This window comes from Rhea americana, unplaced genomic scaffold (genome assembly GCF_003343005.1).
Source record: "Rhea americana isolate MKP2758 unplaced genomic scaffold, rheAme1 scaffold_4, whole genome shotgun sequence".
NCBI classification, from domain to species: domain Eukaryota; kingdom Metazoa; phylum Chordata; class Aves; order Rheiformes; family Rheidae; genus Rhea; species Rhea americana.
This window is the reverse complement of record NW_028186534.1, coordinates 10,911,587-10,936,847: the sequence shown is the minus strand read 5'-3', so window position 1 is coordinate 10,936,847 and position 25,261 is coordinate 10,911,587. Positions and strand designations below refer to the sequence as shown.

Here is a 25,261-nt window from a genome sequence, read left to right as displayed (position 1 = left end):
GTACAAAGTATCTTAGAAATCATTTTCATGGAKATCCTTGACCTTTATGATAATCATATGGCAAAAAAAAGACACAAGGACTATAACAGCTGACTAACCTACTGCAAAGTAYTAGGTTACTCTAACCAATAAACGAATAACCAATTCTATTTTTTATTTCCATTACCAGTTCCTAACACACTCAAATCCTGCAGCACTAGCTCATGCAAACAGCTTACAGAACTTCATTTGAAGCTAGCAGACTATTAAGAGTTTTAAGATTAGACTCCAAAATTAAAATAGCTTTTATAAAGTCAGAGTTTCTGCTATGGATTTCCTTTAAAGCTACACTCGTAACAGATATCTTATGATACCAGGATAAGAATTCTTACTGTGCTTGCTGTTGTCGAGAATTAAAAAAAAAAAAAAAAAAAAGATAGAATTGTACTTCAAGCCAGGAAACTATCTTATCCACTGCTCAGTTTTAATAAAGATTCCACCTAGCTACCTGCTTCCTAATATTTATCCGCTCTGATTAATTTTAGGTGCTTTGCAACCTTCTTATATGTTTAGGACAAAATAAGACCATATAAATAAATATTAGATATCTGCAGCTCTAAATATAGGTAATGTTTTTGTTTTAATATTAAACAGCTGTTTAATAGGGTTTTTCTTTCTGGTAAAGACTAAAACAACACATGCATGCAGAAGAACATATATTCTTCCAACTGAGAAATCTTATTTTGTCTCATAAACAAACATGCTGCCAAACTAACCATAGGCTGAGGAGCTAACTTCTCAGTAGAATTAACATCTTCTAATTCAGAATTATTAAAAGGACTGTAGTTTTTGCTCAATTGCACCGACATACTGCAGGAAGTATAGTCTACATTGGCCTCCGCCACTTCAATGGCCTGAACTGGTTAGGTCTGAAGTGAGAGAAATGTGTGGGAACCACAGAGATACCTAGATTTCAGTGGTTTACCATCTTAAAAGTTCCTGTATTGTAACTACTTTTGAACTATCACTAGTACCAAAACCCAATGAGCTATATTAACAGATTCTTTTGGAGGCCCTAAAAAATGACTCAGAAGAGTTCAAACAACATTAGTAAAATATTATTAAATTATCAATTCATGAAAATGCATTTCTTGACAAAATTTCATGAGCAGGCAAACTCCTTTGTAATACCTCAAAAGTCCATARCATACCAACAGCCACAATTCCTATCTCATCTAAACCTCTAACAATAACAATGCAGCAAAGGACATGAACTCAAATAGGAATCTCACCAACTAAGGCTGCCAATGAACCTAATACCAAGTATAGACATTATGGGCCCAGTACAACATCCAGTGTAAGTTTTGCACCACAGAACTAAGTGGCCAATACTAAAAAAGTCCAGATGTACTTCCACAGCTGCAGGCACATTTCACCTTTTGCATCTACTCTGCCAGATTTATAAACAACTGCAAGAAGAGGCTACTATCTACCCTCCTGCATCCTCTGAACAAAGAGCAACTGTGATTCACTAAAAATCTGGCCCTAAAAATTCTGTCAATGGAATTTTTGAAAAGTCATCTTAATTTTCTTGGTGGTACTAGATGATTAAATCATATGCAAAATAAAATATACCAAAATAATCTGAAGGATCTGTCTAGATCAAAAAAAAATTTATAACAGTATAAACACAGAATTAAAGCAAGCTTAGTCTATTCCTATACGCTATTGATCCTGAAAATTCTTCTGTACTGGATCAACAATATATTTTCAGAGTATATCTGCAACTAATAGTAAGCCACAACTGACACATACTAAGTACTTTTTGTATTCACATAGCTTTCTATTATGAGCCTTTTAGAATACAAATTAAGCATTTAATTATGTCATCACACCTTCTTTGGCACAGTAAGTTAAGAATTAGAGGCTTGAGATGATGTATTTTTTAATTTCAAGCTCTATAGTGGTCTACYGCATAAAATATAAAAAAGAAATAAATGATTACAATATTTAACCTAGATTTTCTGCATCAAGAAACACATCAAAGTCCCATATCTACCAAAGTGGCAGATAAAGGATGGCCAACTTTTCCATGGCTCTGATTTCCCATTTCATTCACCTAGATGAAGATGCCCGTGTGACAAGCATACCATTTACTTGTTCAGACTTGGCAAAAATAGTCAAGATGTTCAGAACTTCATGTTTAAAGCCTATCTTTTGCAGGTCCGATTTTGTTCATTTTGGAAGAAACATACAAGAAACAAACATGTTATTTTTAAAAGAACAGATTAAACAGCATTTTAAAACATCACATAATTGTCAAGGACAGTCATTCCTGTTCAGCAATTATCTTCATGACTCAGATGGCAAAATCAACATTGAGTGAAGGACAAGAAAAGAGTCAACTTGGAAACAGAGGTTCTAGTTATCAGGTAGTATGATGTAACATCACATTGTTCAAAAACAAGTTATTTCAAATGCCAAAGCTAATGAATTATCTGCTTAAAGATTCAGAGTACTTGGATGTGAAGCTTGCTTCCAAGCAAAAATCATCTGACTGGCACTACAGACTGTTTCTTAAAACTATAGAGTTATCAAAGCAAAAAAGCCTGATTGGTATGTTTTTCAACCAACACTAAAATAACAGAAAGCTAAGCCTTTCACCTTTGTTCTAGGTCAGCAAGTGTGAAATTCACACAGCAGAATTCATAAGACRACTGAAAGAAGTAACAGTTTCAATCATAAGACCTGTCAGCTTAAACAAGAACCTACCACCAAAAGCAGTAACACTTTTGAAATTCATTTAAAGAAAGCACCTAACAGTGAAAACTGCCCCCAATGATCACAGTTACCAAAACAAATGCATTTACATAGGTATTACCAAACATAATTACTTACACCAGCCTGTTTTCTTATTTTCAGCATCACATCAACCAAAACCTTCATTTTGACCTATCTAGTCTTCAAYTACTTCCAAGCACAGTGTCTGTTATCATCATTTTCCATCTTCAACTTTCTGTTTATAATATTATATAGGCCTGGCCAAAGAGCTAGTTTTTTGAAAAGCTGCATAGTTATTTCTGGACAGTAGATGTCTCAGTGTTTTCTTTTCAGCACTCCTTGAAGTTGTAAGTTTATTATGAGGTGCTCTTGAAAGAAAACAATACTAAGAATCATTCCTGATCTTACCCTCAACTCTCTATCCCATGGTCAAAAGAAAGTAGATCAGTCTCTTCAGAATTACCACCTGCTTTGTATTCAGAACACCTTCATCTAACTAGCAATTGCTGTAAGCTCCTAGTTTAATTTTACTTTGGGAACCCAAAGAGGCAACAATTAAAAAGGTTTCATTATATAAGGTCACTTGCATAACTCRAAAATTATTTTAAGAAAAAGCTATGTTTACACCAAGTAAAAACATACCAGAGGGGAGAAGAAAAAAAAATCACTGCTTGGAATTTCTTGTGCTTCCATGCTAGTTTAGCCAGTTCTCCTACTTCCATGCAACAGTATAGTGCTTTATGTTTGGAAGTTGCCCAAGTCACTGCTTCCAGAAATTGCCCTCAGGTTGTATAAGTCCCACAGTATACTAGTATAAAGTCTGTAAGACAATATACATTTGATTGCCCCCATATGCCAACATGAATGTGGCGTTACTGAACTTTCAAAGGAAAAGTTGAAATTAAAAAGATGAATTCATTTTTTTCTTACCTACATGTAAAGCTTGGAGAAAACACTATGAGACTAGTGATATACTAATGCTAATCTACACTGCAGCTCTGCTTCTCTTTTTCACTTTTGCTTATTAAAATCATGAATGAAGACTATGTATTTCAACTGAGAAAACTGGTAGTGAATGAAAGTAATAGGTGCTTGCATTAAACACACTTTTGTGGGTATTTCTGAGGGGAAACGCAAGCCCATGGCAGACAAAATAAACAGAAAGTGCTTTTGGGCTCACATCTTTCCAGTCTGCAAGTGTCAGTAAGTGTTTTAGAGTAACAAACCCTTTCCTAGGGTAGTCCCGAGTCAAAACGTACAGATAGCACAAACAAGCTTAATATCCAAATTAAATAAATGGCAACATAATTTATACCTTTGTTACCATGCAGAAGTTCTGGTGGCATATTATTTTTAAAAAAAGGGCGTTTTTCCTGTTATTTTTCCCATCTTGCTTGTCTGCCTTTCAGGAGTTCTGTAAGAGAAACATTTGAGTGGGTAACTGAAAAACAAACCAAAAAAAAAAAAAAACTGAAAAAACTTCTGTGCCTTAGCTGTGACCTAAGAAGCCCCTTGAGGCTCCTGTATCACGCTGGAGCTGAGCTCAACACATCCACCTTGGGAACCAGCGGTTACAGACCTCTTCTCTAAACTACCCGGTTCCAAAAGCAACCAGTAGAAAAACTCCCTGMGCTGGGAACCACAGAGCCCAGCGGCCTCACAAGCCGGGCCCGCGGCGGAATCGTCCTTCTGGCCGCTCCACCGTCCTCCCGGCCCGGCAGGCGCCCCGCAGCTGACAGAAGGGCTTTGCTGCGCAGGCCCGCAGCGAGCTCTGCCACCCTCGCTTTAATAAATAAATAAATAAATAGAAGTGGGGGAGCGTAACTTCGAAACAACATGTTGTTTACTCAGCTGTACAGGCCTAGGCACCACGGAGCCCTGAGAAAACAGCCGCCGCCGCCACCCGCCCCGGCCGCGCCGCTCGCCGCCGCCCGCCCGCCCTCGGCCGCACGGGCGGGACACCCCCAAGGGAGCGAGTCCGGCCGGCGGAGCCGCCCTCGCCCGGGCGCGACGCGCTCCCCGGAGCGCCGGGGCGGGCAGCGACTAACGGGGAGCCGTTAACGGCCGTTAACGGCCACCGCGCGTGGGGRAGGGCGCCCGGGCGGGGCCGGGGGAGGCGCTCCCGCCCTCCCCGCGGCCGGGGGGCGCCGCTGCGGCAGGTGGGGGGAGCCAAGACCCCACACACGCACCCTGCCCCGGAGACACCGGCTCCGCAGGGCCGGGCCGGGCCTCCCGCGGCCGGCAGTTACCTGACACCGCGCTCCTGCGACGGCCCYGCCGCCACCGCCGCAGCAATACCCCCCCCCCCGGCCCGGCGCCGCTGACACCGAGGCGGAAGTGCGGCCCTCGCGGCGGCGGAGTGACGCGCCGCGCCGCCAATCGCAGAGCGCCGCTGCGCCCCGCCCCTTCCCAGAGCGACCAACCAGCGCCGCCGCCCGCCCTCTCCGAGGCGGGGAGAATGCTAAAGAGGCGCCCCGCCCCACAGCYCCACGGCCGCGCCACCGCCGGAGAGAGCGCCGGCCAATGGCSTCCCCCGGGGGCGTGTTTATGCAGATGAAGGCGGGGACCAGGAGCCCCCGGGCGGGGGCGGCTGACGCGCGCCTCCCCCGGGGCCGCCTTGGAGGGGGCAGCGAAGCCTCGTCCCGCAGGCACACGGCTCTGGGCTGCACCGTGCACCGGCAGCGTCTGCTTTGCCTGGTACATGTGTTGGCATCCACCTCGGGAGGGAGCTTGTCTCACCATAACCTTTGGAGACTAAGGTCGCCAATTGGCCTGTCAAAGCAAAGCGGTTGTGTTCTTTGAGCACATGTGCGATCTGTGGGATGTGGGGTCTGTTACCTCATGGCAGGCATGTCCTGGTACACCAGGGTCACCTTGGAGATTTATATATGCCTTATGCTTTGCTATGGTGTGATAGGAATGAGGCATTTTTGTATTTTTTTTAATATKCTAGCCAAGTTTGAGGCAAGTTGCTTGTAGAGTATGGCATGTGTCACTGCCAGGCCATGGATGTAACATCTGGATGTTCAGGTCTCTTGCTCGTTCCCCCACATCCTCATCAGGGTCTCCGGGAGTCCGTCCCGCTGGCTGGCGTAGCTGTATCCATGCCGTGTATCCATCCTGCACCACGGTGGACCACCAGCTTGGTGCAGGCCATGCGGGCAGCATGCCAGCAGAGCAGCTCTGAGGAGCCTCCAGTGAGCCCRGCAGCCTCTACTGGCAGGCATGACGTGGCATTGGACTGCACTGGYGTGGCAAGGATTTCTGTACATCCAGCATTGCAGCTGCAGTCGATTCTACTGCTCTGAGCTGGCTGTGGGGCAAAGTCCCAGAGAAACAGCCAACAAAACCATGGGTTGGTAGCTCATGAGTTAAATGCTGGCAGGCACTTTTGTGTCACTTGCCCTGAGCTTGCGCTTGTTCATACACAGCAATTAACTTGCTGCAAGGTCGCAATAGCCCCGTTTACTGCAGAGTAACTGCGTGCTGAAGCAATTGAAAAGATCTGTAGATGTTAATGCAAGCATCAAAACTGTGACTCAGGACGTTAGCACAGCCCTGACTCATAACAGTTATCGTAGGTAACACCTGTTCTGGTCTTTTTATTTTATTTACTTTCTGCTGTCTGAGTCTGCAAGGTGCTTTTCCTTCACACGCACTGAATTTTTTTCCCTACAATCAAAGACTTGAAACTCGTTTCCTCCTAGATGTCTTCTCTTTCCATCCCTTTTTGTACCTGAAAGCTAAATCGAATGAAATCTCACTGGACCCAGCAACCAGGACTTTAAAATGAGAAAAAAATAAACAAACTAAATTAACTAAACAGATTGCAACCAAGTGGGAACAGAGTGAGATAACCTCATGAGATACACAACAGAGACAGCAAGCACCTGTCCGGAGGAGCTAGAAACCGGACAAGTCAGGATGAGGTACGCTGCGTATCGCAAGAGCAAACGAGCCCTTGCTGTATTTGCCCAGGGAGGCTCAGGAAGGACTCGCACGAGAGCRGACAGGATCCGCCGGGGACCAGCAAGCTGGAGACTGAACGAGGAGCCGCAGGGCGCGAAGGAGGGGGACGAGTCACGGAGGTATTTGTCCCCAGAGTGATCCTCACCTGCCGCTCCCCTCCACGCAGAACGAGAAGACTTTTTCACGTCCTGCCGCACACGTCTCAGCGCAAAGCAAACGCGGGAATTAGCACATTAATTCCACAGCGCCAAACTTTTCCATCAGAGCGGGTTACAAAAGCTTTTTAACCCGGGGACGGCTGCGAGGCCAACACGGGGGGGGGGAAGAGCCGCTCTGCGGGGCCGCGAGGACGATCTGCCCGAGCCTCCCTCCGGGCGCCCTCAAGGGCCTCGCGTGGGCCGGCGATGCCGGGGCGTCGCTCCCCCCAAAACGGGCCGACGGCTCGTGGCCGTCAGCCGCTCGCACGGGAGGCGTGAACTAGCAGCGATAACGCTCCTCGCTCGGGAGCAAACGTACCCTTTTAAATAAGGTGTCCGCGGGGAATTTCTCCCGCGCGTTGTGCAGGGGCCCTGCTGGCTCTGGGGAGATCTGTTGGTCTCCCTGGATCCAGTCTTGCTACTGGTCCTGCACCCACGTGTTGTTTCACCCCTGCATTCAYGCAGGGTAAATTAGAGGACAGGTTGTTGGACTCATTTTTTAAGACTGAAAGTCTTTGGGAGGAGAAGATAGTTTGTATCATTCCCAARCTGGTTTTAAGATTTTCCTGATTTGCACAGAAGGAGGATTGTTTTCTTCAGTAAGTCCTGATTCAGCAATGCACGAGCCTATAAGCTTAGTAGTAAGCACATAAATATTCCTATTGCAGCTTGTATGCAAAGGCCCACACAGAGAAACTGAGCATAAGTTTAAATTATTTCTGAATCTGTGTTCGGCAACATAAAATATTGCACACAAATAAGCCTGAACAGGCCTCACTCATGATTAAGCAGCTGATACGGATGAGTTCTCGGAATGGCTCACAGAAAGAGAAATTTGCCTAAACTGGCAATATGGCCAAGGAATACTCAATTTGCAGCTTTTTCAGATCTTAATTGAAGGCATACACGTCCTGAAGCTGCCACAAAAATCTTTCTCCCATGCTTTACAAACACAGGGCTAATTGAAAAGTTCTTCCTTTGTTAAATATTCAGGCTATTCTACTAGAATAACAAAAAACAAACATTGGACCGAGACAAGAATCTAGATCTTCATTTGTCTCCCTCTCGTGTTGGCAGTGAGGGGAGTGAGTAGGTGCCTTTAACAGGAGATGGCATGGAAAATTTTGCCTCGCTGCCGAAAGTTTTGCAATGTTAGAAGTAATTAAAATGGGGTTTTACAGTGGAAAGTATTGAGCAACTGTCTCATGCATAGGTGTAACTATCAACCTGGCCTATAATGAAGCCAACTATTCAGGTACTGTGCAGCAATGCAATCTGCTTAAAGAACTGTTCCAAGAAAACATTGTCACTGGAGCAGATTTAGAAAACCTGAATTGCAACAGAATAAGGAAGGGCAAAAAGGAGAAACAAAACACATTGAATCCTGTGATCCAGAGAGAATCCCTCAAAACGCAGCCTGTTACAGCAAAAACACTGATCAATTTTCACCAGTTGTATGGGAGCAAAGACAAATGCCTCTCTTCTCTCCTCCTCCAAATAAGCCAATCTACCGAGGCAGCCGGTCCAACCGCAACAAGTGTGGGCAAGTGCTAACCTCCGCCACTGGGTGCTCTTTTCCAATGATTACTCCCAGCCAGGGAGCTGCAAAACCAAAAACATTTATTTAGCAAGTGCTGCAGCATCTCCTGCCTGGAGTCGCAGCGTCTGTACTCACACACTGCACAGCTGCACAGCTGCATACCTCCACACCTGCACATACATACCTCCACATCTGCACACCTCCACATCTGCACACTGTCACACCTGCAGAGCAGAGCAGCCCTTCCCCATGCACAGCTTCGCCAGCGCCACCCCAGCATGTAGGAAATCCCCAGACAAATCTTGTGTTTCCCCTTCATGTTAGAGAAACTTTCAAAGACACGGCATCAGCCTCGTGCCACGCATGGACTATGTAAACAGGAGTGGGAGCGCTCACATGCAGGCAGCATCACCTTAGAGTCTGGGGCTTGCCTATGCTTGAAAGTTAATTTGGATTGAGGCAGGGCGTAAATTAAAAGCTCCATCGCTATCCCAAAATACCAAGCTGGGCAGATCAGCCCTGAAAACGGCTGATTTAAATATTCTGTCGCAAAATCCGTGGAGCCGCGTGATGCTCGGTGCACTCGGAGGGAAGCGGGTCAGGGCAGCGGCAGGTTTGGGTTTGCCACCCGGCGCAGGTGCAGGAGCTGGCGAAGGCGAGGAGCAGCCGCCCGTGCCTGGCTAACACGCGTCGGCCGTGCTTTCGGTCGGGGAACCGGTACTTGCTCGGCCGGGGCGGACGCCAACCCAGACACCTCGCTCTGCCTCCTGCCACGGGCAGGTACTGCGTTTTGCACGACCTGGTCTAYGGAGCGGTGCAGTTTTCTTGTTAAACATTAATCATGGTTATTCTGACAGCAATACTGCACGCCCGGGCAGTATTAGTGTCACGCTGTGCTGGAGGCTGTGCAAACATGGAATAAAAAGAAACTTTCTGCCTCAAAGAGCTTGCAGTTGAGGGCTCTGCCGCTTCCCAAGTCGGAAGAGGCTGCATTCAGCTGAAAGCAAGCTGGGCGCCGCTGTGCAAAGTGTGGAACACCCAAATGTTTGCCTGACGCCAATATTTTATCTGAGTTTCAGTATTCTGCATGGTGCTTTCTTCCCTCCACACCCACACAATCTGAATAATAAAGATTTCCTATTATAGCCTGTCCTGACTTGCAAGATATACATTCAAAATTCTGTTCCCTGTATAACCATATTCTGAGCTCCTGGCTCTAAAAAAAGGAAGACTGAGTGAATAAGTTACATATCATATCAATCTATTGAATATAACAAACACATTCAAAATCAGACAATAGTAATACTGATAAGGCCTTAGTGAAGAACATGGTAACACTGAAAGCACATTAATTTTAACCAGAATCTTGAAGAAAAGCAATTCAAGAGAAAGAGGAATCCATAAATAATAAGGGAAAAGCTGATAAGTGGAAATAAGCACTCTACTCTGTTAAAAGGCTGAATAAGCACGCTCTTAGCAATGGCATGTGGAAGGAAATGCACAACAGGCTCTATCCCCGCTCCACTGATAATTTCACTCGGAGCTGCACACGTTCCCGGCAGCTCAGGGTCCGAGCTATTCTCTGGAGGATAAAATAAAGTTTTGAAAATCAACATAGAGTTACAAAAGTGTAAAAGCTGGACCCTGAATAGACAAGGGGCTTTCCAGAGGAAGCGAGAAAGAGCCTTAAAAASCATGTTTTCTCCCAAACATTGCTCTCTGATGAAACTTGAATTCTTCTAATTCCGGATGTGCGTTTTGGCACTGGAAGCACTGGCTCCGGGCGTCGCTCAGAGATGAACGGGGGGCTGTGCTCTGCCTGGAGACGGGAGCGAAAGGAGGTCAGATCCACGTCCCATCTCACCTTCCCTGGGAGGCAAGACTGTGGTTTCCTTGCACCTCCGTAGCAGGGTATGTTGGGACAGATGAGTTTTGACTCTCAACTTTAATCCCCCAGACATTTGTGCAGGGCTCGGGAAGCGCTGTAAAGGGATCCCAGAGCCCCGACATTGGGAAACCCGCTCCTGGTGGAGAGCTGGGCACCAGCACACGTTAGCCGGTGCCATTCCGGCAGCAAATCCCAAGATGCTTTATTTTCCCGGTGCCCATAAGCCGTCGTGCTGCCGCCAGCAATCGATGACACTTTACATCCTAATAGAGGTTTATCTGCCAAACCTGGCCACAGGAGTGTCTTGTTTAGGATTAATTACCGTGTCTGGGTTTTAACCACATGTGCAGCAGCCTGGCAAGTTACCCTCATGCGCTTCGAGCCCAATTTCTGTCTGTGGATGGCGGTGCTTACATCAGAGATTAGGTCAGCAGATCATACGATGCTTTCCTGCTGGAAATTTAAGTCGAGAGAAGCTAATCAGACTTGTTGACGTGGGTGAGAGTTAACGTGTCTGAGTGCTCCCTTGTTAACACGTCTCTGGCTCCAGGACCTCGCTGTCACACGCGGCGTGCGCAGGACGGGAAGAAGGRATGCTCTTCCCAGCCCCTGCCGTAAGGGACGTTGTCCAGGGGATAGTCACCCTGCTAAGTCAGAAAGTCGAACGTATTCCTGCTGCCYAAGTAATATGGATGTGTTGCCATTGCTAGGTAAATTAATTTCATTAATTTAAGTGATTTACTGAATTAGCTATGTTAATTCAGTAGCACCGTGTTTCCCCAACCACGGCACCAGCTCCCTCTCTGTTTTGTCTGCTTTGCGGATGGAGCAGCAGAGAAGCATTTCCTCTGGCACATGCGAACCATTTCTGTGCATTTTCCATGCATTTCTGAGGACACCTCTGGGTGCCACCGCAGGGCCACACGGGACGGGGACAACGGCCCCGGCGCCGGGGCTGCCACCTCCTCCCGGTGCAGCAGGGAGCTCAGGCAGCACAGAGCTGGGGACAGGCTCCGGCCAGCTCAGCTCTGCACTTCTGCTAAAAATCCCTGGATTTTAACACTACCGCTTGCGGTAGGGTACTGGCCTGTAACACCTGCAGCAGGACCTGGGTATAGCAGCCAGTAAGCGTATTTACTCATACGCTGCAGGCTGTTTCAAAGCAATCTGGCTTGTGATTTTCTTTAGCTTTGGAAAACTGCATCTCTGATCCATCTTTGATCCAAACAAATATTTATATGCATATATTACTTGCTGGGACAGTCTCTTGGGCTGAGTGCAACAAAATGCTGATCACTAGTCCCTAGGCAACCAATTTATTAGTAATGGCTAATTCACACACATCCATCAAAAATAAGATACAGATTAATGTCATGTTGCTGTGAGAAAATTATCTAAAACTTCCAGAAACAAACGATACTGGTCCTGCAGGTTGGTTCAGAGAAAAAAGTTTAAAAAGGATCTTAYCACAAAACTCCATAAAAGCAATAAAATAGACAGAATACTTGAGCCTGAACAATAAAATCAAATCCTGTCYCCGTCTGAGCTGGGAAGCTTGGCTCCGGGTCTGAAGCCTGCCAGGGGAGCGATCCCCGACCACGSGCAAACCGGCGTGCCTCCCCCCTCGGGAGTCAGCTCCAGCCGACTGCATTTACTTTTAGCCCAGAGAAGGAACCGAGAGCAGAAGGAAAAAGAAAAACCTTCATTGATATTCACAATGATGTCCTACATGTCCAGCATTATTTTTGTCTAAGGGAGCCCTTTCAGAAAATGGGAGAGAACAAGTTATTAGGTGGAAGACTGGCTCTCAGCAGTGAAGAAAAGACTCTGTTGCAGAGGCCAGGACAGTATTACTGTAGGTATTAAATCACTGTAAATCATTTTGATTGCTCCATATGTGTATTTGGTAATTGAAAAGTAAGATCAGGCTCAGGCTGGGCACTGAGGAAGAACGAGGTTTGTTACCTTAACGGAGCTAAGTGCCAAATTGGCAGTGTCCTGTGATCCGGGCACCTCAGCTACATTTGCAGTTCTCAGCCCCTGCCAACGAAAGAACAAGCAAATCCATCCTCGTCGCCGTTTCCATGCAGAGGGATGGTCTCCTCGTCCCCATTTTCATGCAAAAGACATGGTCTCCTCATCCCCGTTTTCATGCAAAAGACGTGGTCTCCTCGTCCTGGTTTTCATGCAAGAGGCATGGTCTCCTCATCCCCGTTTTCTTGCAAAGGGATGGCCTCCTCGTCCCTGTTCTCATGCGGAGGGATGGTCTCCAAGCTCCCAGCCTCGCAGGTGCTCTACCCCCATTTTCCCGCAGCAAGGGCTTCTCCTCATCGGCCCACGTCCAGCTTGGCTCACTGGTGGGGTAACGCCTGAGCGGACGCGACTCGCGAGAAACATCCCATTGACCGGGATGTCGTTCATTGTGCTGTCTGAATTCCGTCTGAATTAAAACTGCGTTAAGAAGAAATAAAAATGCCAAAACCCCAGGAAGCCTGGCAAGCAAGTGCCCTAGTAATGTTGACCCGCCAGCGCGGTGCCGGAGCGGATGGCGCTGCGCRAGCACGGCCGACGCTGGGCGGCTGACGGCGGAAGAGGCTTCRTCTGCAGCAACGGGAGCCCGGGACGCGCGTCCCCAAAACCCGCCCCGCGTGGGAGCTGCGGCGGCAGAACGCAATAGCTGCAAACTTTTGCTCAGATCAGCAGTGCCCGATGCCCTGTGTCAGGGGAGACGCAAGTGCCCTTCCAGCCACGGTCAACTTGGTTAGGTTCTCAGCAGGAAAAAAGACTTATCTGCTCCCAGCAATGTGCCCTGTAAGGCTGCACATGTGCTTCCTGCTTCAGGCAAGCAGAAGTGGAAAGGCTTTTTCCTACCTTTTGCATGTGCAGCCACTATTTAACGTAAATGTTCTTACCAGAAATTGAATAACTCCCACACGAGTAATTYTATACCCATCCAACACTTAAATTATGAATGCAATAATCTCTAGCACCACAAGTTACAAGACTAGGCTGGAATTCCCCAGGCAAGAAAAGTCTATTTTTAGGCTTTTCAAGCTCTGATTTTCGCTAGACGTAGAAGTGGAATTTGCCTCGTTCTTTTGCGTTTAGAGTTGATTTGTGTTAAAAGTTTCAAGGAGGCATTTTTCAGACATCCATGTGGTGTCTGCCCCAGTACCAGCAAGACAAACCAGCTGCTTTCTGCCACCCACCACTGGGAAAGCAGTGCAAAAAGGAAGTTTTTCCTCTGCTCGTGGTTCTGCAACTGGGGCCGTGGTAAGTGATTGCCCAATGCGGTTGCCCTGAGACGGAGGGGAAATKGTGAAATTGCTCGTTTCCCTTGACACCCTCCTCCAGCTGGGACGTAACCTGGGCCRGGAGCTGGTGCGTCTCCTCCAGTGGTGGCTGTGCTAATCTTTGCTGTATCATTCTGGTTTTAGTGCGTGTGGCTGACAGCTTTTGTACAACTCTGATGTCTAAAGAAAAAATGCTCCTGACTCGTATTTGCAAATGGCATTTACATTCATGAGCTGTTTTCTTCTCTGGGCTTTTTGTATTGTGGGGACTCGATGTTTTGCAGGGGAAATCCTGGCTCTAGCACTGTCTTCCCTGGACAAATCGCCCCATCCTGTTTCTTAATCAAACGCTGCCAAAATGGGAGGGCTAGTCCAGCTCCGCTGCCTTGCCGGCCAGCCCCAAAATCAGCTGTTTGGCAGCTCAGTGGCAAGAGCTAAGCGCCGTTATTGTGCATTTGAGTATCGTGTTTGGACCACGTACAGAAACTGTGGCTAACTCTCCGTAGGAGCCCAGGTTCCCCATATCCCTCCCCAAACAGTGCTGGCAGAGCAGATGGACCTTAATTTCCTTCCCTCTGCAATGAAATGCACTGATTTCCCTGGTGTCATCAGGCTTCAGCTATGCTTGAAAAAAAGATTGTGGCAAATGGAGGTGCAATTCTTTTAAAATGTTGTCTTTCTCTTTTTTTTTCTTTTTTTCTTTTCTTTTTTTTCTTTCCTTTTTTTCTTTTTTTTTTGTGAGAAGTAGCAGCAACAGAAATTACCTGAAGATCAAAGAAAAAGGATGCTGTACTCAGGGACAACTCCAAAATAATATGGGGCAGTTGCTCAGCAACTCTCCAATGCAAAGCATTGCTATTTTCTAGTACCTCCCCCATCTGCACAAGAGGGATGATGTCGGGAATTAGTCAAAGAAAAGTCCGTGTGATTGCCCGAGTGCAATTAGATCTAAGGTCTTTGCAAACAGTTCMTATCAATCAACCTCAAGCCATTGATCTTTCCTCTAAAGCACTTACTAAAAAATAAATTATACTTTTTTGATCTAATCAACTATTAATGATTCTTCTCTTYCCTTTTGAGGCTGGGTAAATAAAAATTCTATCAGAACTTGCTTAATAATTATTTGGGACACATACTGGACCAAATCCTGAGTGTGAAGCAATGACTCAGAACCCAAAGGCAGATTTCTTTTCTTCCTGGTCTCCTTTTTTGCTGGAATATCTACTCTTCAGGCCGGTGTTCATGTGATGTGGTGCACAATGCTGAATGTTGTGTGCCCGAAGCTGCGGTGCACGTGGGCCACGGGGCTCCGACTGCTCTGCGGCGGCTCCCAAGGGTTTTACCTTGCTGCTGTGGCCTCGCCTCGATGCTGCAGGCATCAGTGCAAGGCGCTGGGTCGCTGTGGAGCTTCATGGTACCTTCACTGTTTGGGGTGATCTGCCAGGAAATTGGGCCAATACCAGCACAGCTGCTGAGCAGGTGGGACAGCTGCTTGCACGGCCTCTGGGGAGGAGAAATCTGTTCCCACATCTCTGCTGTACGTGCAGCCACTGTGGTTGTGCAAGCCCAGGATTGCATCTGTACGTCAGCGTGCAATGACCGCACACAGGATGGGGCTAGGAGGCACATTTCAGAAATGGCTTTCTGGTAGCCACCGTGCTGCCACCTTCCTTCCTCCCTGTCAGCCGTGCTGCAGGGAGAGTGTAAAGCTTTGAGCAGACGCTTTGGAAAATCAGTCTCCAATTGCAAAGAGCTTTGGGAGCTTTGAGATCCTAGGGATCTTTGGGATGTGGGACTCTGCCTCCACCAAATGATGAGCAGTGTCAGCAACGTGGAGCCGGCCTGCTGGAGGTACAACAGCTCCGCAACGGAGGTTGCCGTGCCGCAGATTGCGGCGTGCGGGCTCCTGCGATTTGCGTCCTGCCTCTSCGTCTTCTTCAGCTGTGCCCCGCTGCGACGGCAGATAATTGCAGCCCAGCAATTTCCCACACAGTCCTCTGCCTGCGTTGTCCTCGCGCTGCGCTGACGCTCGCCCCAAGCCGGCCGCGCGGTGACCCGCGCTGCAGACGTGACCGGCAGAGCAAGGGACAGGCTGCACGAGGCGCGTGCCTCGAAACCCCGGCAGCCCCGCTTGTCAGACCTCTGCGCCGCTCCGCTTCCGCGCGGCCGCGTTGCCCGGGCAGGCGAGGAGAGCTGGCTTCGTCTGGTTAGAGCTGCTAAAATCAACGTCGTAAAAAAAAAAATTCTTAATCAAGATAACTGAATTAAAGGAAAACTGTGGAATATTTTCTCCTTGTTTTCAAGMGGTCTCATAACTCACTGAAATTTTTTTGAAGCCTGGCTGTTCCAAAGGGCRACCCCTGTGTTTTCCCAAAAGCTTTCACTTCTTGCTCGCTACAGAGCATCCAAGTAGGATCCGTTTTGCAAAACATGGTGCACTTTGCACAATTAATCTGGCTGTGAAATCCTGCCGGCGCGTGCCAGTGCACAAAAAGGGCTGCGACATGCTTGGGAGATCATACATTTCAGTGGCGGTGCCTGCAAATGTATGAGCTCATGTATGCATGTATATGTATATGTATACATACAAACTCCGACAGATTTGCTTTGGAACTGGTGAAGAGCTTTAAAACGATGCCATGATATTCTTAAACTCCAGCTGTCACATGAAACGTGGTTTAGACTCGCTCCCCTGCTGTTCCCAACCTGCTTGGAAACGAGCGGGATCCGCCAGTGGGGCCCTGGAAGCAGCACTGGCACTGCCTCTTCGGTGGCACCGCACGGTGCTGGCGGACGGGGCTGAAGTACGGCACAAAGCAAAGAAAACGGGGGAAACGGCCCGAGAGCGAGGTGYGTGCCCCACCGGAGCCATCTCGCACGCTTCTGGTGTCCTCGCCGGGCCGCGGCACACCACCCCTGCTCCTGGCGACAGCTGCGTGCTGCCACGAAATCCTRAAGACGGAGGTGGCCTGGCCCCCTCCCTCCTCTCCAAGCTGCGCCGGCCGGGCATCGCTCCTGCCCGCGGGCATTGCTGCCTCTTCTCTGCTTCAGCATCCCGTGGGGAATAACAAAAATCCTGCATTTTGCAGCAGACGGAATACCTCCGGGTGCCAAGCACTACCCAAGGCACCTCGGCGCGCTCCCTGCGGACACASGGATTCCGATTCCTGCCCTTTTCTGGTTTCTGAGAAAATTACGGAGGAGCCTGTCCCCCGCCGGGCAGCCAGGCAGCCACTGCRTCTAGGGGCGCAGGGCAGGGACTAYAYGAATAACCCTGATTTACAGCTGGAGAAAACCAGCTCCCTGCACAGAGGAGCAGGGGTAACATAACAGGCCAGAAACCTCATCAGACGCCAGGCTGGGCAGTGAAACTCGTTTTGTTGCTAAAACGCTGTTTACTGCAAGCCGAACCAATCAACGGATCTGCCCGGGGTTTCAGCTCCGCTCCGGCCCTGCTCCCAGGCTGTTCCTCTCTGCATGAGTCTGAGTCCAAATTACCAGCTCATCTAGAGGCCAAAGCAGSCCTTGTTTCACTAAAATTGTCTTCTTCAGCAGCCCGAAGCAAGAGTAAACTCCAGGTGGACACATTGCAGCTGGCTGCACAAGGGGAGGACGCAGAGCTGGGGGGCGAGGGGTGGACGAGGCACGTGGGACGGATGAAGTGCACAGGGTGGACAAGCCTCGTGGGGCTAGGAGTGTGTTTCTGTGCCCAGAAGAAGGACACAAGCAGCTATCACCACAGGCAGAAACACACTGAGCGTCGCTGCAGCTGATGCCTCCTAAATGCTTCATCCCCCTCTTGTCACTGTCTCCCCTTTAATCCCCCTTTCCCAGCCTTTTGTAGCAAGATGCCTGACATACTCACTATCAGTCTCTGCTCGTTTATAACAAACATCAAGAGGAGGTCTGAGAAGATGAGGAACTGGAGATCAGGACCTAGTGCAATAGGTAATAGAAGAGAATACATTAGGCGCACTAAGGTTCAATACAAAATAAATTTTCCATCTGCTTTTTCAGATCTAAGGGCAGACTTGACATTGTCACACACAGCTGGAGACATGCTTTAGAAAGAGATTTGTATTAGAAAAGCCAGGAGTCAGGGAAAATCCTTGTGCAGATGAAATTCTTTCTAAATTAAACTGATTTGGAGCCCCACAGACAATAAAATACAGTTTGGACTTCGGAGGGAAATGGGCGGGCTGAGGAGGCAGCATCCCTCCCCAGGCAAGTTTCCAGAGAAGGGCTGGAGGAGGAGGCCGCTTTGCTGTGGCTCACAGCAGGGAGCACTGATGAAGCTGGAAGAGCAGACGGACACAGTTCAYTCCTCCAAGGAAGGTTATCTTCCTTCAATGGACGCATACTTCACTAACAGATTGTGAAGCTGTTGGACCTTCGCAGGTCTCAGATTAAGTCCCYCATCCCAAAGAGACGTGTCCAATCTGTAGCAGCAGAGATCACCCTATTTATATGGAGGAGGGACTTGGAGGAAGGACGGTGTCTAGGTGAAGGAGGTTGCTGTCCCTCACATCCAGACAGATTCCATCAGTTTGCTTCACAGAGGCCACCAGAAAGCTGGAGCACAGCAACGAATCTGTCTAGACACTAGACAGACATCCGGCTAGACACTGTCCAGCAGTCTGGAGACAACAGGCTTCATTATCAGGGTTTTGGAGAAGTCATATGGTCAAATCAGCCAAACTAAAAGCTAGCTAGACCACTAATTTCCCTGAAGCTAAGAATTTTTGGAGTTGGTTTCTGATCTCAGCAACTAAGATTGTGTTTTCCTTCAGCTCTTCAGGGCTCTGGAGAACTACCTCTTCTTCTGTGCAGCATTGCTTTTGCAACCAAATATGCTGGTGGAATAAATACCAGACTGAGAGTCCAAACTTTGACTTTCAGACAAACTTCTCAAATACTGTGCCTGAAGGACACTACAATTTGTAAGACTCTGAACACCCATCCGAAGGTTTTTGAGCAGCTTCTGCCTTCAGCCACACTAGTGTGAATCTGAAGGATTCTCTTGGTCCAGTCAAGTCACTCAGATAGAGAAGAGCAGAACAGCCATTGCATTTCCACGTGGAATTCATCTGGAAGAACGAGAGCTACGTTCTCCTCCCCATTGCGCACAATGTGTCCATGGGATTGCCTATTTGTCAGAGAGGAGAGAACTGAGCCCCACTGAGTGGCAGTAATAAATTAGATGGAATTAAACTTTGATACAAATTAGAGATATGTTAGTTTCTATATAAAGTAATATACTTAATTAGTTCAGGAAGTCTGTTAAATATTACATAAGGTTCCCAATGAGTTCCCTGCCTCCAGGTCTCCATGGGCCAGTGGGGATCTGGGAGCTGACATTTGCGCATCTTCTCCTGGAGTAGCTCTGAAGAGAACGATGGTTTCCATAACTGGGTTTAAACTAGACCCTGCTAATTGCTAAGTGTCATTAAGTTGTATAAAGTCTGATTAAGCCAAAGTCCAGAGAAACCCAGCTCATTTCTCCTACAGCTGCTCCTTTTTCACATCCACATGGGAACAAAACTGGCTTTGATTAGAAGCTGTTCAGTGTTTCTCAAATGCCCCTACTCAGCTGCTAAGCTATGTATCCTATTAAGAGCTTTAGAAATGAAATCCTGCCCTGCTTTTTTAAAGCATCACCTGATGGAGAACCAAGTTTAACTGATGTTTTTCCATAGAATTGTAATATTTACTCTTCAGTAACACAGCAAAATGATTCCAGTGTAGCTGGTAACAGCTGTGTTCAGATATTATGCCTTGTTGTTCAGACCCTGCCATCTCTCTATGAAAACATCTATTGGTCTTAGCAGATGCCAAATCAGTCCAAGCTGACAGATGCAGGATGACTTTTGTTCTTATTCCCCTTGTGCTCTGAAATTTTCATTTCAAAATGCAATATTGATTTGGCCTTGGCAAGAACCAGGTGTTAATTCTGATCAGACAGTTTCTTCATTACTAACCATATTACTCATCCTGCTCAGTTGTGCTTTCCTTCCCCAGAGCCACCAAACTCAGCATTTCCCCACTCAGAGCAGCGCAGTTGGTTTCTGCACGAGACTGGGAATGTGACTTTGCTTGGTGACAAGGTGATCCGTAATTTTAAGGAGTTAGTTCTCAAGGAGACAAAAACAGTCACTGCAGTTTGGGACAGGTCCAACCGTATCCTTTGCACCAAAGGATACGGTTTTATGATGTTTTGGTGTGGCTGTATTTGCAGGTTACAGCTAAAGCCAGGAATGGAAGGAGGGAGAGAAAGTGCAAGGGAGGAATGGAAGGAAAGAAGGAAGGAAGAAAGGAAGGAAGGGAAGGAGGGCACTGAAATAGAAGGCAAGAGGCACAGGACTTGTTTTTACACAGATGTATATAGCGAGCCCACRCGGGTGGGCTGGGGCATGCAGCAGTGCCGGTGCAGGCAGTGGGGCCTCCGACCCGCGGTGCCGGCCACGTGCCTGCTTGAGAGCAGAGCTACAGATGCGGTGCTCACCTTTCCGACAGCTGAGTTTGCAGTGTATTCCTCAGCGTTTTCAAGGACTGTTCTCATCCTTGTCTTGTTCAGCAAAGAATAAACCTGTCGAGTTAAGTCCCTTGCAAAGTGTGAAGGGAAAAAGCCCTCTCCACGAGCAGCAGAAGTCGCTCTGACGCCTGGCTGAGCAGCAGAACAAAGCACACCAAGAGCTGGTTTCATTCCATCCCATCCAGGTTTGCAGCGGCATGTTGTTTTTCAAGCCTTATATCTCACCAAGTTTAGCAGACAGGCTGCTGCTGTTGTTGCTGTTTTTAAAAGGAGAATATATTRGAAAGTGGCATTTCACTGGAAAGCCATCTCTAGGATGGGAAGTGGTCCCCTGGCATCTTCTGCACCCTCCTCTGAYGCTACCTGTTAAAAATTTGTATTTTCTTTGCCACTGCTGTTTGGGCAGTAGCTGAGCAGCTCGACAGYCCAGCAAAGCAGGAACTCATCTTTGCAGCTCCAGGGTTGCTCCTCTGCACTGCACTGCCCTCGTGCTCCATGTCGGCACTGCCAGACTGGGAGGGGAGCTCAGGAAAGGAAAATTTTGGAGCCAAATAAACATCTCCCTGCGATGAAAGGCAGAAGAAAAGGAAATAAAGCACAGGGACGGGTTGCATGCTGACAGATACTTGGATGAATGCCAGAGCACTTTCAGCCCTCATCAGCAAAGACACAAACACAAAGAGGATTTTATAATCATCCCGTTCTTTAAAGTTTGTTTCACACATGAGCTGGCTCCACAGGACAGAAAAAAGCCATGGAAAAAACACAATTCGGGCATAGCAATAGCAGCATCTCTCCCAGGAGCCTGGGGCTTGCCCTGCCTCCGGCTCCAGCAGCTCTGAGTCCTGCCAGCGTGGAGCAGCCTGCAGCAAAGAGGGGGCCCCACAAAAGCGCTCATTTCTGCCCCAAATACTACTGGTGCTAATGTGCTTTCTGCTTTCCTATCCTGTGGTTTCAGGACAGGGCCATCCTTACGGTGTGACTGCAATGCCACGTATGGCTAAAAACCACATTTGTTGTGCAGCTCAAAGGACGCAGAGGGGAGTTTGTCCTGCCGGTGGGAGTTTGTCCTCACCTGGGCTGCAAGGTCCCCTGAGAAGCTTTAATAAACCTGTGCTGAAGTGCAAATTCCCCTAGGAAAGGGCTGCAGGTAGCATCCTCCCTGTCAGAACTGTATTTTGCTAGTTCAGCTTCGCTTATTCCAGGAGAAACGGGAGCTTCCAGGTGCCCCGTTCAGGAAGGGCCGAGCGGTGCCCGGGCAGCCGAGCACAGGCTGAGCRGGAGGGCGATTTCAGGTCACGCGTTCTCCGAGACCACCTGCAGGGACAGAGTGTGCAAGTTTAGCTTTGTTTGCATTTAAATGATTCAAGCATGATTACCACTTTGTCAGCTGCGGAAGATCACAGGTGCTGAAGGTGGGAGAGACTGTCAGTTATGTAGAAATATTTAATCAATCAGCTAAAAAGAAACACCCTCCCCGCTCCAGGCTTATTATACGCAAGAACTACCTGCAGGCAAGGATGATGTTGTATTTAAGAAACACTTTACTCTTCAGAGCTAAAAAGACATTTCATGGAATAAAACTTAAGTGGATCAGATAAAAACAACAATTCAAGCCAAGAAAGTTATCTTGTCACATATACTGACATGCCTCCCAGAGAGGGGAGCAATCCAGCCCCTTGCGTCTGGATTTCTTGGTTYGTTAGAAAGATAAGGAGCAACTAAGAAAATCTAAGCACCTCAGAAAACATCTGACAAAACTTCAGCATCCCTACAACACTGATAAGAATCTGAAAATGAGTTTTGTAGTGTGATCCTCTGCATCCAGTGTTGGGCATATGTTATCTGAAATCTTCTTGAATTGCAAACAAAAGCATGAGGTAACCTGAAGACAAAGTGATGGTGGTCTAAGACAATACAGAGGCATGTATAATAGGCTCAGATTGAACGTGGACTGTGACATGCATCTTGTAGCTCAAGGAACCCCTTGAGTGAAAACATCCTGACCTGAGAGAATAATAAAACTGTTGCATTTTTATAGCATGGGGACTATGGATATTTAATGAAACTACAAGATGCTAAATTCTAGAAACAAGGAGAATTAATCTTGACCTGTAGAAAAAGGTGCCCTGCTGGGAAGAGTAGATCAGTCCCTGCACCAAYGGCCACATAATCAGCCTGCACTGAAAATTTGTTTATTTGAAAGAGAGTTTGGGAGAAGAGAGAAATTCATCATACTACTTCTGTCTAGTTTATAAATCTGTGTGGCATCCCGCAAGTCACAAGAGAAAACAGAAATGAGACGCCGAACAGAGGAAATGTATACAAAGGGAACTCCAGATTGGTCCCTCCAGGACCTCCAAACTAAAATAATAAACAGCARAACCAGAAGCTATCGTCACTAAGCCACAGCGTGTACAAAATGCTCTGTGAGTCAGACTGATTGCCCCTTCCCCAAAGGAGGAGATGCTCACAGCGAGGTTTAGCAAACCCAGCAGCAGGAGCTGGTCCTGAGGCACTGAGCCTTGATGTGGTAGCGCACAAACTTTGCCAGRCCTGCACCCAGCGTTGGGCCTGCCRCAATGCTACATCGAAGGCTCAAGCTTCCCAGACCTCGGGAGGTCTCAGAAGCCATTTGTCTCTTAGCCTGAAGGCTCGGCATCACGGAGAAACCCCAGCACAGCCAGCCTACAGGAGGGTTATTCACTCCTCATTCGCTCACTGCATGAATCCRAAACAACTTTCAAGTGCAGACTTCTCTGTCACTAAAAAACAGCCTTAAAAATGGTCACATACTACCCTTCTACCTTTTTAAAAGATAGAGAACACCTGCAGAATTCATATTTAAGTTAAGCTAAGCATATTCCATCATACCATCCACTTGCATACCCGTATTCAATCTGCTTTGACTTCTGAGTTGGACAATTTCATTTGCTTCACTATCATGGTACCATTTTTTTTTTTTAAGTATATTAAATGTATTTTTGGCCTTCTACTGAAGCAACAGATAAATATCATGGTCAGGAAAACTATAGCCTGCTCAGCTCTGTCATCTCTGATTTATCTAACACTCCAGGCAAATTACTCTGGATAAACAATAATTTTGCATTTTGCAAACCACTTTGTAAATTACCTTAGGTACAAAATACATCTCTGCTTCTTGTCTGAACGTCAAAAACTTTGTGAATAACGAATGACAGCTAACAAACAGCAAACAGCTCATGGTGATACCACTGCAGCATGCACGCAGTAATTTGGCATTTGTAAACATTTTAATGAATATTAATGATTCTCTGAATATCTGGAGGTTACAAATAACATGGGATCATAAACTGGCCCACTGGTTCATTAAACATCATCAAAAAAAAAAAAAAAAAAAAAAAAAAAAAAAAAAAAAAACAGAGCTTTCTCCATCACATCTGAGGAGATATGCCTAAAATCCAGCAGATCCCCTCAGATTGTGACGGCGGCAGAATTACGGAGCTGATCCGCCGTTCGCCACCAGATCAGCACCGGATCAGCGGGAGGCCGCTCAGCCTCATCCTGGGATCGGTTCTTCCTCAAAGCACCCCTGAGGTCGAGCAGAAAGTTCCCCGAAYGCGCACCGACCACCTCCACCTCAGCTCCGAGCTTATCCCCGGCTGGAAGCGGGCTCATCTCCCCGGGCCGCCTCGGCGCCCTCTGCTCTGCCTGGCCGAGCGGCGGCTCCCCCGTGGGAACGCGGCGCGGCCCCGGCCCCGGCCCCCCGCGCGGCGGCTCCCCCGTGGGAACGCGGCGCGGCCCGGGCTCCCCCGTGGGAACGTAGCGCGGCCCCGGCCCCCCGCGCGGCGGCTCCCCCGTGGGGACGCGGCGCATCTCGGGCGCCCCCGCGCGGCAGCTCCCCCGTGGAGGTTGGAGTAGCCAGGGCGAGGCACACACCCCCAGGGCGGTGGCTCCACGCGTGTTTCTGGGAGAGCAAGAGGCCGTTGCTCTGCWGTGTGGGCCCCGCTCGTCGGAGAGGTGCACAACTTACCAGATTTCCCAGGAAAGAAAAAGGCGTCTGCCGGGATCTCCAGGCAGCGCGTTTCTCGGGTTTTTAACGCTGCTGCGCTGCATTTTTCCCGCACCTTTCTCCAACAGYGGCTACACCGTAGGAAGGGGACCATCCCCGCAGTGACATGATACCTGTGCAAAGCCTTCCACGCCTGCAGTCCAGAGCGGGCACCGTGCACTTGGGTTTTCCAGGGTGGGTAACWTCAGCCTCGAGCATCGTCTGCTGTTCAAACCGTTCAGCCCAAAGCTACTCTCCTCAGCTATGAAGTGCTCAGGGAGGGTGGGGAGGACAGAGCATCGCAAGCCCCTCTCCGGGCCCAGGGCTGCGGACAGGACTCCTTGGTGGCGTGGCCAGGCCTGGCTCTGCCTGCGCGAGGGGACTCCTGGCCGACGTCCTGTTAAAGACAAACTAAGCCTCGGCCTCCACTCCTCGGCATGGAGGCAGGGAGCCYGCCGTGGCCCCGTGAGGAGCAGTCACCACAGAGAGCCGCAGCAACCCGGCATCGCCCACGGCCCTGGGCGGGCGCCCGGYCAGGCAGGGCACCCCGGGCCCTCCGCCCCCCCCCAAAGCAGAGCAGGGCAGGGAGCACCAGCAGGGCAAGGAGGGGGCAGGCGGGCTGGCCTGGGGCATCCCAAGGGATGCCCTGGCTGGAGAGAGGGATGCTCCGCTCCACAGGGAGGGAGTGTGCTTCTGGGGGGGGGTAGAAGGGTGCTGTTGGGGAGGTGGCAGGACGGACTAGGGGATGGAGGGATACACTGGAGGGATGCAGGGATGCTCTCAGGAAGAATGCAGGAATGCTACATGGGGAGGCAGGGATGCTCTGGGGGATGCAGGGGTGCTCTTGCGTAGGGATGTGGGAATGATTTGGGGGGGGATGCAGCAGTGCACCCAGACATGGATGCAAGGATGTTTTGGGGGATGCAGGGATGCCCTGGGGGAATGCAGGGGTGCTCCCAGGGAGGAGAATGCAAGGATGCTCGGAGGTGTGTGTGTGAATTCCTCAGTTCCTAGAGGAATGCTCTAGGGAGATTCAGGGATGCTCGGGGGGA

General features: G+C 48.5%; 1 protein-coding gene across 3 annotated transcripts in view; it reads right to left on the bottom strand.

Moving 5' to 3' along the window:
• Positions 1-5,091, bottom strand: part of OSBPL2 (oxysterol binding protein like 2) — a 37,480-nt gene extending 32,389 nt beyond the window's left edge. Inside the window, exons 1-2 of one of the 3 annotated variants that reach the window (XM_085314144.1) lie at positions 5,010-5,091; positions 4,076-4,174 (exon numbers count right to left, since the gene is read on the bottom strand). The gene's annotated coding sequence lies outside the window, so the exon portion shown is untranslated. Of the gene's footprint in view, positions 1-4,075; positions 4,175-4,585; positions 4,608-5,009 lie in introns of those variants that run through there. The other 2 variants (XM_085314146.1, XM_085314147.1) reach the window with 2 other exon arrangements.
• Positions 5,092-25,261: the final 20,170 nt, after the last annotated feature.